At 41.0% G+C, this 14,571-nt stretch overlaps 1 long non-coding RNA gene across 2 annotated transcripts; it reads left to right on the top strand.

The window, feature by feature from the left end:
• Nucleotides 1–3,569: 3,569 nt before the first annotated feature.
• On the top strand, nt 3,570–14,028 carry LOC146294940 (uncharacterized). 2 transcript variants are annotated; one of them, XR_014753272.1, is made up of 6 exons: nt 3,570–3,704; nt 10,671–10,749; nt 11,213–11,395; nt 11,673–11,714; nt 12,370–12,480; nt 13,694–14,028. It is a non-coding gene; the product is annotated as an uncharacterized LOC146294940 (long non-coding RNA). The 2 variants fall into 2 exon arrangements; XR_014753271.1 differs by having other exon boundaries at nt 10,671–11,395.
• Nucleotides 14,029–14,571: the final 543 nt, after the last annotated feature.

The raw sequence follows: 14,571 nt of genomic DNA on the forward strand, positions 1-14,571 counted from the left end.
GAAAATGAAATCTGAGGCCCATGGTGGAGATGGGGGAGCTTAAGTTTGGATTTTGACAGCGCAAACAGGCAAGCTCAGCAAAAATAGGTCTGAAATAGATTATGGAGAGGGTGGAGATAACAGGTAGACAAAATGATCTAGATTGATCAAAAAACAGTACATGGGGGAAGAATGAGGAGCAGGCAAAAGTTGTGTATATGTATATAAAGAGAGAGAGAAATGGAGAGAGATGGGGAAAGAGTGAAGAAGAGAGGAGACAGAGAGAGAAAGAGTGAAAAGGGGAGATTGGGTAACTGTATTCAAAGGCTACTAATGTAGCTTTGCTTACCAAATGTAAACTCTTACACTGCTACTGTGTGTGTTCTATTCCAGTGATTCTAAAAGTGTGGGCCGCAGCCCACTGGTGGGCCGTGAAGGTACTGCAGGTGGGCCGTGAGGGTACTGCAGGTGGGCCGCAAGAGGTCATTTACAATAAATAAATAAAACATTTTTAATTTTCAATTTTTAAAGTTAGAAATTAATCTAAAATATTTATCATTTAAATGACGTGTTATTCTTTGTTTATCTGACCTATTTTTGATCCGTGACGTGTCTTGTATCTTGTCTTGTGTCTTGCATCGTCAATGGCGGGAAATCTATGATTGAAAAAATAACGTAAAAATCGGACAATGGAGCAGTGGTTATTATGTCATAAAAGGAAAGCTAGAGAATCAAACGCAACAAGCGAGTCCTCAGAAAATGAATCCCTGAAAACAAAAAAAAAGGATTTGTAGAAAGTACTCAAGTGAGTACCAATCACTGGGATTCACAAGTTTGGGACCAGAAGACAATTCTTTTGCCCTCAGCTATGCTCGGAGCAAAGACTTATATATAAATAATAGTGCTGTCAGTTTAACGCGTTATTAACGGCGTTAACGCAAACCCAAATTAACGTCGTACATTTTTTTAGCGCACAATTTTTTTATGGCCTAGCAAACTTTTTAGTTTTTTTCACATGCTGTTGCAACCATAGATATATAAATATATATCTATGGTTGCAACAACTACCGACGTTAGAAAAACTACAACACCACACCGGATCTAGCTAGACCGGAAACAAAACAACAGGAACACACTTGTTTGGCTTGCGAGCCGTCGAAAGAGTAGTAGCAGAGCCCGTTTACGGATATTAGACATTCTCTGGTAGTAGGCTAACGTTATGTTTTGAGTGGATGGCGAGCGCGAGACGCCATGGATGCTAATAAGATTCTGAATGGAAAGTTTACTTTTAAAAAGTTGCCAAATGGTTCAATTGAAAAGACCAAAGTGATCTGTGTGTTTTGTCGTTGTAAACTGAGCTATCATCGCAGCACATCCAGTCTGAAATACCACTTGATGGCCAAGCACACAGCTGATGCAAATTCGCCGCCCCCTCGTCAAAGCCAGGCCCAGGCGATTGCAATGTTGTTTAAAAAAAAAAAAAAATTGCACGAAGCAATCTGAACCACTTTTCCAAAAAGAAAAAAAGAAATCAAGGGACAAAAAGAAATCAAGGGACATTTAGAATACATAAAAATGTGTGATTAATTGCGAGATAACGATGACATTAATGTGATTAATCGCGATTAAATATTGTAATTGTTTGACAGCACTAATTAATAGAAGTGGTGGCCATATATTATTTTTTTAAATTAAGATTAATATTACTGTAATCTTGGCGTAAATCTTGATTAATCTAGATTAAAATGGCTCATTTGAATTCCGCCAAAGGCATTCAGAATATGTGTGCTACCCATTTAATGACTAAAAGTAAATCTTTGAGAACGGGTTTCTCAAGCCAGGTGGCACATTTAGACCAGGGGCTAAGTGTATAGACCCAGCTACCAACCCAACTTTGAGAGTAGATTAACAGTGATATAGATTTATATGGTTGCGGGCGTGTGAGCTAAGGAATTGCAGTGGCAGAATGAACAAGTTCGATAAGAATCAGAGACATGATGCAAACTTTACGGAAATGTATGCTGTATAGAATTCACTTGGTTTTTAGAAATAGGCTATAGGGCTAAATATAGGGCTATTGTAGATGGAACTCATCACATTTTTTTTTCCTTCGTGATATTAGTATGATTTCCAACGCATTGTATCAGATTAATGTTATTGTTAAACTGAACACCTAGCTCTGTCGTTGTTCTCGCCAGGCAAAGAAAGCTTAATAGTTATTTTGGTAACAGAAATCTTCCATAATGCAGACTTACCATAGCTTACTGTCAACTTTATATTCAAACGAAATGTCACAAAATGTACACTGCCTTCAATTTAACATCAGTGTAGAAATGTGGCCTGTGTTTCATATTTTCAACCTACAAAACCAAATGCCTGTTAATGGATATAACGTAGGGTGACCAGATTTGAGTTTGTGAAAAAGGGGGGGGGGGGGGAGAGGTGCTGGTTGTGTATTGCAGGCCGCACTATCTGATCAAAATGACAGTTCTCTTTACAGTCAGAGCTCGCGCAAGAAGGTGGAACGTAAGGGAGATACCCTTTCCCTGCCGGACGCATTTTTTAGGTCTCGAAAAGAGGACGTGTCTGGTCACCCTATATATAACATGATCTAACAAGACTTGGTAATAATGTAATAAATAAAAGCTTGAGAAGTGTGTCTAAAATATATTTTATTGAACATTTGCCTTTGAAAGGACAAAAAAACAAACCCAAAGTTGGGTAATGGTCTCGCTCTTTCCTGTTGCGGCTAGACCCTAGACCCAGGGGCGGTTCTATACGTGTAGAAGAACCCGTTAGAAAAAATTAGAGAACCATATCAAGGTATTGAGAGAGCTGAGAAGCTGGAAGAGGGAAAGCCAGAGCCGTTTGTATAATTTTAATGTAAAGCAAAATTAAAGTATTTAAAGTTGAAATATAATTTGTTTCCATTTTTTTATGTGCCCCTCTGATTAAACACTGCCCCCCCTGGCCCCCCCCAGTAAAATGTGTCTAGAACCGCCACTGCCTAGACCTGGTCGTACCATTAGGGTTGCAAATTTAGTGTATTTTACTTTAAACCGATTAATAAAACAATAAGGCTCTCGCTCGAAACGGCTGCTCTTGTCCGCCTGTCCTTATTCAACAAAAGGCGCCGCCAAACAAAACAATGTCAAATGGGTCGCCCTCTTGTAGTATAAAAGTTAATATAGAGAAAATGCTATTCATGGGTACCAAAGACGTCACTTCCGTGAAGCCTGCCGCCATCTTTGTGTCTGACTCAACCCATTGTATTTGTATCCAATAGTACTAGTTAGTCATATATATTTATATGTAGTAATAATATAATAATAATAGAAATCTAATAATAGTATTGTTTTCTATTGGTTTTTATTGTCTAATTCTAGTGATTAGTTAGTTAGCTTTCATAGTTTGGCTACGAACAGAGTCACAAAAATAGCACATAAATGATGCAGAAAGACAACGATATTTCGAAAAAAACATTTATTATTGGCTGCGATCCATATTTATTATACCGTCAACTTTATTTTGTCGCTTAAAGTCTGCGAAACGTCTGCTCCAACTGTCCTTTCCCGACATATGTATCTTGTACAGAATCCATCCCCAATACACCGGAGATAGCCTGAAGGCTTTCAAAAGTATATCAATATGCAGTTGCAGGATGGGTGAACCACACCAAGATATGGCATCTGGAGACAAAACACATGCATGTTATCACAGGACATGTAAGTTATTCAAACGCGATTATCAACCGTGTTATTTTAGTGTTGGTTAAGAGTGCCAATGTGGGCTAGCGAGGTGTAGCTAAAGCATTCCCTAAGCAGATAGGAAAGAATGGTAGAATATTAAATATGTTTATACTATTAAGATATTGGCCAACCTAAGGAAAGTCATTTCCCTGTCATTTTTTTCTCTCAGATATTCTCTTATCCACATACTGTACTAAGTACAGGTAGGTTTATAACTAGTTGTACATGTCATGTGAGGCATCAGCTTCGTTAGCTAGCTTACTACACAATTTGAATAACGTTAGCGACTAGCTATAATGTTCGTTTAACAATGTTGTAGCTCACCATAAACAACTCAGCTCGTGTACACATTTTCCAGTTAAAAAAAAAATGAGCTAAAAAGGGCAAATGCAGCTAGTGCCAATTTATCAGATACAAAGGTTTTTATTTATTTATTTTTACTTACCTGATACAGTGTTCACTGCACAATATTGAGTTAGATGTTGGCTGCCAGTTGTCTCTTCTAATTGCAGCCAACCATTTATTACGCCGATCAAAATCTTCTTGGATACACTGAAATTGTATCTCTGGGTTATTTTGGCGACTGTTGTTGCATCCAAGAGCACAACACATGGCAGGCATTTTTTACTTTCTGTGGGTTACTTTCTGTTCTATGTTTATGGTGTGACTGGGGCTTAGCTACACTTTCAGACACAAAGATGGCAGCGCTTAAACACAGTGACGTCACATGGTATCCATGAATAGGCTACAAAACATTGTCGGTTAATACATTTTTAATTGGTTAAATTCTTAAGGTAATTTAATCATCCCTAGTTTATGTGTTGATCAGAGTTGTGATTAAAGGTTTGGGTGGCCCACAGAAGATTTTCAGATTTCAGATCGGGCCGCGGCATTCTTGAGTTTGGGAACCTCTGTTCTATTCAATTCTATTCAATTTGTGGCTACACAGTGTTTTCCATATTAATTCTGCCAGCATAAAAGAGTTTTGTACTATTCCAACAGTGCAGAAACCGCAGTGACTCGTATCCTGTTTACAGACTCCAATACACGTTGGTTCAAAGCTGAAAGATCCTCAGTTTATCAGCCCCAATTAAGAGCCACCTGTTAAATAATTGCTTATTTTGAATAAACCAATGTTGTAGAGTTATCAACAAACACTGTTTCACATTACCGGATGTCTAGGTGTCATTTTGATTGTTTGATTAGATTTAAACGTGTCAATGATCATCTGTGAAGGACCTTCCAACAAATACATCTACTTTTCTCTACTCTCTTTCAACAAGCATATCCTCCTCTCTTCCCACTTCCTGTCATCTTCTCATCCTCTCCATTTGTGTGTGTGTTTATAAAGAAGGGTGTGTGTGTGTGTGTTAATTGTGCTCTGGGGGTTAACCCGTGTTCTGAGTGGTTGAAGAGGTTCCCGAGAGAGGAGGCTGGAGGGGGCAAAGACAGAAGACAGAGAGTGATGAAAAGGGTTGAAGGGATGACAAATGTATTTCTTAAATACTGTTAAGTGGTATTTCTTTTATTCTGTGTATACATACTCTGTTCCTCATAAAGAAACAAACTGGTTCACGTATAGTGAGGGTGTGTCTGTGTCTGTCAGACATTGAGTGCTGATATCTACCATATGTAAATCAGCGCTTCTTTAAGCATTGGCATGTAGTGTTGGCATTAACTGTCTGTGTAATCATCTGCTTCTCGTTTTTAGGGTGTAGCAATAGCATTTAGCGTTACTGCTTAGCGTTAGCAAGGGAAGGCCAGAGGAAGCTAAGTGTATTTGGGATGTGAGTGGGCTGTCGGAGAGCTTCCATCATGTCAGGGTAAATGACAAAGAAAACTGAAAGGTTGAAAGCTTAATTTTCTTCTCTGGGGCATGGAGGACTCGGGGCTAATAAGAGAGAAAGGCCATTAAAATGTCATTTAGGCCTTGTGTTCAGTTTCAGAGGAGCGGAAGAGGCCACAGACTCCCACGTGTGTGTGCGTGCTCATTTACATGAGTGGGTCATTCCCTACAAGTCACCTCTATGTACACAAGTCCAACAGTACGAAGGGTTGAAGGCAATTGTGTACTGGGGATTTTGTCAGAATTATGCTCTACAATGCCTCTTTGCTTCCCTCTATCTTCTCTCTCTTTCTCTCTCTTGCTGTCTCTAATAGGAGGAGAGGGAACACACAGAGGACTAGTTAGCTGTAGATGAGAATTGCCTCTGTAGGCCTCAGACTCCCACAGACTGTATTTGGATCCACAGATGGAATGGCCTGTTCTGATTGGTTGTTCTATGACTCCTTTATCTGGGGGACTGAGAGAGTGCACAGGGTGGTTTCTGTGGAAGCAGTACTCCCATCTGTTCACATCTATTCAGTCAGACACCATGCATGTTTGCCATGTCTGCTGGCTACTAGCTCATTGAGCGTGATTAGATTTGAATACCTTTTTAAAGCAATTAAGCCCAAGGTGGAGCATCTAGCATGACCCTTTTGTCCTCCTTTTCCTCCTCCTATTCCTCACCCACAATCCTCTGCTTCCTCCTCCACTACCTCACCATCCTACTCATCTTCCTCCTTCTCTACCTCACTCTACTCCTCCTCTTCCTAATCCATCTCGCCCTCTTCCCCCTTCCTATTCCTCCCCTCTTCCTTAGAGGCAAGAAAGTGAAGATGATCAACATCATCGCACTCATTCTGTTCTATTCTTTCTGCTCCTCCTTCTCTTCATTTCTGTTCTACTCCTTCTCTCTCTATGTTTCACATGTCCAGTGACATGCAATACAATGTTTGTACCTAAGATAAGGAACACTGTCAGCAGCCCTTATACATCATATTGGTGCATGTGCATGTGCGTGTGTGCACTCTTGCCTTTCCACTACTCGTTCTCTTTGATAAATGGTCATTTTTATTGCTTGGCTCATGCTTAATGAACCCTGCAGTTCATGGCTTAATTGAATGCTTTCTGCACTCTTATGTTCCATGCTCTCCCCCTACCTCATTTCAACCCCCCACCCCCCCTCCGCTACTCTTGTTTGCGAGTGGGCTTGTTGGGGGATAATGAATAGAGTGGAGCCTCTTTCACCACTTGGAGTGTATTTTTACTTACGGTCCTTTCACAAGGTCAAATAGGCACACACACACACACTATACAGTATTCACACATGTACACCAAAACCATACATACAAATATACACAAACTCACACACTGCTGCACAGACAAAAACATACAACATCAGACACAGTAAGTTTCAGGTGTTCTAATTGTCTAATGAATTACCACTGAGCTGTACCTACCCTCTTCATCTCCCAGCAAAGTTATCCTGCAATGAGAGGAGAATCTTGAGCATCAGCATTGTAACAGTCTCACTGTAACCATGGATACCTGTTACAATGGCAGTTCATGAGCCTCAATTTGCCCCACGATTTCACCTTGGGAGATGGGTGACTGAGCTTGGCGTGAGTGGCCTTCAGTGAGTGACTGATGGATGACCAAGCATCACCTCCAGCTGAACCTTGCCAAAACAGAACTTCTCATCATCCTGGCCAAACCCTCCATCTCCCACGATCTCTCATTCACCCTGGGATCTGCGACGGTGACCCCTTCATGCCAGGAACTTCGGGGTTACCATGGATGACAAGCTCTCCCTCACTGCCCACATTGCTGCAGTCTCCCGGTTGTGTAGATTCACCCTCTACAACATCCGGAAGATCGGGAGATACCTGTCTGAGCATTCCACCCAGCTGCTAGTCCAAGCACTTGTCCTCTCCAAGTTGGACTACTGCAACTCGCTGCTCGCCGGTCTTCCAGCATGCGCAATCCGTCCTCTCCAGAGGATTCAGAACGCAGCAGCCCGCCTAGTCTTCAATCTACCTAGACACTCCCATGTTACCCCACTCCTCATCTCCCTCCACTGTCCTCCCATCATGGCCCGTATCAGATTCAAGACCCTGGTACTGACCTTCCGAGCGGTGAATGGGACTGCACCCGACTACATCACGTCTGTCTTCCAGGCTTACACCCCCAGCCGCCACCTACGGTCTTCTTCTGACAACCGTCTGGTGGTCCCACCTCTCAAGACTGCCCGCTCCCAACCCAAGCTCTTCTCTTGTCTGGCCCTCCCCACCTCCATCAGAGACACTGACTGTCTCCCCACCTTCAAGAAAAGGCTTAAGACGCACTTGTTCCGGGAGTACAACGGTACTTAGGAATGATTTGCTGGACCTGATGTTAGTTTCCTCCAGGAACACAATCACTTTTATTGAGGGACTTGTTGCTCTTGTTGGTTAGTTGTAACTGATTTAACTTCTTGTACTCGCTTTGAATTATATTTTTGTTGCTTGCTTTTTCTACAGGTACACTCTTACACTTTTTGAGGTTCATGTTGTTTAATTGTAACGTGTTTAACTACATGCTTTTATGGTTCTTCCCACTGGCACTTATTTGCTTTTCACAATGTATGCTTCCTGTTTTGACTACCCACAATGTTTTGGGGCTATCTCGTTGTTATGATCAGTGACCGATGCACTTTTGTAAAGCTTTCTCTTGCAAGTCACTTTGGATAAAAGCGTCTGCTAAATGAATAAATGTAATGTAATGTGACTCAGTGAGTGAAGGAGTGAGTAGGTGGGTGAGTGAATTTGACAAAGAGTTCACTTTTTTAAGCAAGTGTAAGTAAATGTTTTTTGTAAGTGAGTTCATGAGTGAGTATATGAGCAGCAACAAAGGGAAAGGTTTTAGGCGAGGGAGTGAGTCTGCGAAGTGAGTTACTGAGTGAGTAACAGTGCTTAATAGCCATCCCTTCATTTTAGTAAGGCTGTCCAATGTAAGGCCAGGTAGTCCAAGACCTACCAATGGAGCTGCTGCCATATTGGCACAAGCCATACCCAGACAACAGCAGTCTGTTTAAAATTCAAAAAAGCCCCTATTGTAATTGGAATTTCAGTGCCAAGATGGAGGACAGTTTGCCAAGCTTTGGCTCATATCTAGACAGAAACGAAAATGACTCTTAAAGCTAAATGGTAGCATTACCGGCCTCTTCATGGTTTGATTACCCAACTTGATTAGAACACTTGGGCTACATCACCGAAGGATATTTGTTCTAAGATCTAATTTCACTCACTCCACACAAATCACCCCCAACCACACACACTCTGTTACACACACCCACACTTTTATTATGAATAAACAAGGTAAGTGTGCCCAGAAGATTGCATAAGTTTGAAGATCCACTCAGCCAGATGTGTGAAACTGACTCACATTATAACATTTACAGTATATAATTTCCAAGACCGTACCAACAACTGCATAAATATATAAGCAGAAGAGAAGGAGATGAGGGGATGAGAAGGAGGAAAGGATCAGTAGAAGATGTGGAGAGAAGAGGAGTTAGGAGCGTGGAACGCAGGAGTGTTGATCATGGGACCATTTATTCGACCATATTGTGACAGCAGTCAGGTGTTTGACGGGACTTGAGTGTGAGACCGTGTGAATAGCGTGGAAGGAATTGTGATCTTCTCCTTTTGATCATCAGTAATATTAAGCTCCAGTGAAATGTACTGTCTCAGTTAGCATGCTTTTTTTCTTGTCTTTTTCATGTGAAAGAATAGAGCAACGAAATAAGGTAAACCTTCCGTTGCTAAACTTATTTGGTCCACACCTGTTACAAACAAACCTTTTTCACTTGTCATGAAGAAGGCAGCAAGGCTGAAATGTTTGTGAAAATGTATTCTCGATGCCATGAGGGAAAAAAAGACTAAATGTGAATGACACAAATGGAGACCATTTGTTATTCTTTTTAAAATCAGTCTCTGCTAAAGAGATGCGTAGAGACAGGCGTTCATTCTGTACAGTCTGGTCTCACTGCTCTTCTCTACAGCTGCAACGTGTTCTCATGTGGCCTGTATACAGAGCGGGTGGAGAGGAACATACAGGCTTGGCAGTGTAGTTCATCACAGGGTCTCCTGACTGCTGGGTGACCATGCATGAATTATTATGGGATGTGTGACCGCGTGCAACTCGTTCTGCTCCTGCCTCCCTCGGCAACACATCATGTCAGCAGAGGGTTAATATAATTTCCCTGTTTCTTTTGGAGACAGTCATGACTTCACCTCCCACAAACACAGCACTACATGTTTTATTCCATACACGCATTCTGTTAAAAATACAGACAACGCTGCAAGTAGTTCTGACTTTCAACTCTGAAGACAGAATGCAGATAGCCGCTCAGGGATCTTTCAGTTGGTGATGAGATGGTGTTTTTTGGTAACTTCCATCCTTCCTTCTCTTTCTTCCTTTGTTCCTCCCTTCCTTTAAGAAAAAGGGATAGAGGGCTCTTTCAGCCAGCATTATTCTTAAAAAACAGAGGTGGTGAGGAAGGGAACCATATCTAGGAAGTTGGCAGTTCGAATACAGCTTGTCTTATTCTTACCAGATGAGCTGGAATGGGTCTGACCATGATCGAGATGAGACTTCACTTAAATAAATGGTTTTTGAACCCTGGTAATCACAGCTATTGATCAGATACCTCATCAAGCAATACTTCCAATCAAACACATTTTCTCAGAATTCATCAATTCTTCTCTTTTTTTTCCTCTTCTCTATATATTCTCTCTCTCTGAGACAGTGAGTGAGTAATTCTGAGGAAATTTGGGCAGATTGAAGAAGGGAAGAAGAAGGATAAATGAATAAACTGAAATCTGCCTTTGGAGGAGAATATCAAATCATAAGAGTGTTTAATATTTTACCGGTGCACTGAAATATGCATTTTTCCTCCAGAATGGAGGAAAAATTCAATGATTTTACTTTATTATGCATGAGAGGGTCCGTTGGCAAAAGTGACACTATGGTCTTGAGTAATGGTTGCCCGTCAGCGAGAAGCAAAGAGTTGTTTGCTAATGCATCACTCAATTCATTAGAAATCTGAAGACGGTTTTTATTTTGTATTGGTGCAGGTCTTGGGCATGCAGACAGAAGAGTTAACAGGAAGTTAACAGAAGCTATCCGACGTATTCCCATCCCTTTCCTCAGTTGGTATGCATCTCTTAAACACCCCTAATAACAAAGCAATGAGGTTGCACAAAATAAATGTTTATTACTATAGCAGAATTGAAATTCATGAATTGAAATTCAGAAAAGTTATGAAAGAGAAATAAACAACAATGTTGATTTTTTAAATGGCAACAGACATGATGAGGTTCAGAAGTGTATTCTTGGTCCTGCCTTAATGAAACCTGGGGTAGGCGGAGAGGAGGTAGAGAAGAGAGGGAGGAATAGAAAAAGAAGAAGAGAGGTTTTGTTACTTTGTTACACATCTGGTAAAAAAAAGGCCAAATACAAGAAGACTTTTATTCCTACTGCTATTGACATTTTAAATATGATTTTAAAATAAATGTTATTGAATAGGTCTCCTTACTGCTATTATTGTTAATCTTTGTTTGTTTTCTATTGTTTGTTTGAGCCTCTGTCTAAATACACTTTTTTTTACCTCCTATAGGGATGGGACAAAACAGTGATGTTTTTTAAATTGAGTACTGCCCCCAGTGGTGATTACTGGCAGAGCAGCTAATTGGCAGCTTGTGGTCAGCAAGCAACAGCCATGAAAGGCGTGGCCCCAATCCCTGTCCCCCCTAAACTTTAAACTCTGAACATTCACAGACTTGATTGACATAGTCACCTAGTAAGTGATTTAGTGCACGAGGCTGCAAGTGCTCAAAATGCTATAAATAAGAATGGGACAGCACTTTGCTGTATTATCTGCAAAATAGTAATGTTGGATCAAATCTGATAAAAGCATATTTGGAATTCATAATCATAGTACAAACTACACAGTTCTTGCTCTGTGAACCATCAGTGAGCTTTGTGTTTAAACTTAAATGTAAAATGTATTTTTTCAAACCATGTCACTCCTTCCATGCTTGTTTGTTTACCATTGTTCTTCTTTCTTGTCTTATAAGGCTGGTTTGCCAGGACTTTTCACTCCCAATGAGCTTCCTGTGGTAAGCTTCCCCCGTGTTTCACATCATAATGCTGTGAATTGTGGGCCATTCCCTCAGCAAAGTCTGCAGAAATGCGGACTTACAAAAAGGGTGCAAACGTCTTAAATTGTCTGCGAGAGATTTGACAGTGCAACAGCTCTAAGCCCTAAGAGACTTAGCGAGAATGCGCCTCAAAGTCCATGAGTCTGTGAGGGTGCACATTGGGATTGGGCCATAGAGATTTATGGAAGACACGCCCCCTAGAGCTTTACAGGGTCCGGGCCAGATGTTGGGGTAGGACTACATTTCCCATGAGAACAGACTTAAAAAACAACTGTGAAAGTAGCTATGGCGGGTCATATAATTCCTGTCAATGCCAGTTTGAGTATGAGAGAAGTGTGTGTACAGAGAGAGCGAGAGAGAGAGAATGTGATTATGTGTAAATGTGAGTCTTTGTGTGTGTGTGTGTGTGTGTGTATGTGTGTGTGTGTGAATGTGTGTGAGAGAGGAGAGTGAGAATGTGTGTTTGAGTATATTTGTGTGTGTGTGAGAGAGACAATGTGAATGTGTGTGTAGGTATATCAAAAAGTGTGTGTGTATGTGTGTGGGGGTGGTAGTGATCTGTCTCATTGACATTCATGTATTCATTTGATGTCAAGCGGTCTAAATATTTCAGGCACTGGAGGGCAGAAGCAAGACGATTTGGGCATGCTCACCACCAGCTGGATTATTGATTGATTGCCGCCGCTGAGACGAGCCTGTTGTCACGGCCATTGTCCTGCTCCAAGTATGTGTGTACATTTGTGTTGTGGTGTGTCAGGGTCAAAGGGTTTTGGTTGGGATGGAAGGGGATCTATGCCTATGTGAGTGTGTGTGTCTTAGTGTGTGTGTTAGTGTGTGTGATTAAGAAAGCTCAGAGTGGGTGGAGCAAGATCTGTGCATGTATGTGAGGTCTTGTTTGTGTGTGAATATACTGTGTCTGTGAACTTGGATGTGTTTTCCCTATGTATATATGTGAGTGTGTGAGTCTGATTGTTGTGTGTCTGAATGATGTGCCTGAGCACAGTACTGTGCAATGTTGGTGTGTATTTGTACCTTCATAAATGATTGATATGTCAACACATGCAGTGTGTGTGTGTGTATGTAGTTGTTTGTGTTTGTATGTGCATGTGTTTATGTGTACAAATGATGCAATTCAAGAAAGATATCAGTTTGTGGATGCCAATCAGATGACACTATTATCTAGTCTTCTTGATATTGATTGAACACACACTATCTCTCTCTCTTTCTCTCTCTTAATTAGCAAACATGAAAACAGTCTCTTTATTTTTTAGAATATTTTTCAATATTTTTCAATTTGACGTTTTCTCCCTCTCACAAAAATCAGTCATTAGATATATGCAACCTTAAAGCAGGGATACTGTTTTCTTACACAAGGTTGGGGTCACATACATTAGTGGATTATACTCAGTGGGGGCTAATTTATCTTACAGATGCCTTGTGAACACTCACACAAACACACACACAGACAGTGTCTCTCTCTCGTACACTATCTCGCTCACATGAGCAAGCACACACACCCAGACACTGTCTTTCTCTCGTACATGCTCGCACACAAACACAAATCCACAGTCTCTCACACACACACACATACACAATGTCACAGAAAGAAATACACTCTCTCGTTCGCGCACACACTGTCTCAGGCACACTCTGTAGAGGTTATCTGGGGCTACAGGCAATAGTACGTCAGTGGTCAGATATTAAATTGCTGTGGAGGTGGAGACAGGAGTGGAGAGAAGGGAAGATGGGGAGACAATTAAAGAGGGAGAGGAGAAAAGAGAGGAGAGGAGAAGAGAGGGACAACAGAGACAAGAAGGAGGTACAGTGGAGGGAAGGAGAGGAGAAGACAGGATGGGAAAAAAATGAGGGTGAAACCAAATGGGCCTAAACGATTTAGTTTTTTTCTTTTCACTTCATTCTTTTCTTTCTTTTTTCAGAAAATGGCATCTGACCCGTGAAATGTGTTAGTGAGCACCTCTCACCTCTGGCTCGTTGCTGACGCAGCCAGGCCACACACGACAGTGCTGCTAATCAACCTTACAGTTTAAAAAGGAACAACAGTTACTGGGTCTGAATGGGCTCAGTCTGATTACACTCACTGGAGAGAGGAAGAGAAGGAAAAGTTACCAAGAGTAGCTGTTGACATGAGCTATGGTTTAAAGAGAGAGAGCCATTAGCTTGCCCTGATCTGCCATACTGTTGGTTTATATAGCCTTCCTTTGTATTTATTACTATGGACTCAAACCACATTCAATATTGAAATGCTTCGGAAAGGTACTTGCATTAATTGGTTGTTTTTGGGACTAAAGATATTCAAAACGTAATAAATTTGTTTGGTACCTCTTGGATATGTGTGGTACTATTCAAATAGAAATAGAGAAAGAATCCGAATCAGCTTATTGGCTTGTATGGAATTTGGCTCCAGTTTTCACATTATTTTCAAGGTACTCGCTAGAAATAGACAGTTACAAAAGGACAAGGGCAAGTAGACTGAGCAAATAAAGATAAAAATAACATAGAAAGATAAATACAAAATATCCAAATATCTACATACAAGACAAGTTGTAGACAATACAGAAAGTGAGAAGGTGTGTGTTTTGTGCCTTCTACCTATATAGGGCATAGCAGTTGAACTGGGTTCTGTTGTCTGACATGGAGGTGGGGTCAAGTGTCAGTGTTAGGAATATTAATCTATCAAGCACAGTCAGTCGGTGAACAAGTTTAAGAAAGCTTTATTGCTTTTGGCCGCAAGGAGACAAAACATCACACGCCATTGTTTTACTAAATTTGTCAGCTAGCATGTTGCGCCTGCTAT

The sequence above is a fragment of the Hypomesus nipponensis genome, chromosome 4 (genome assembly GCF_054491055.1).
Source record: "Hypomesus nipponensis isolate SF chromosome 4, ASM5449105v1, whole genome shotgun sequence".
NCBI lineage: Eukaryota > Metazoa > Chordata > Actinopteri > Osmeriformes > Osmeridae > Hypomesus > Hypomesus nipponensis.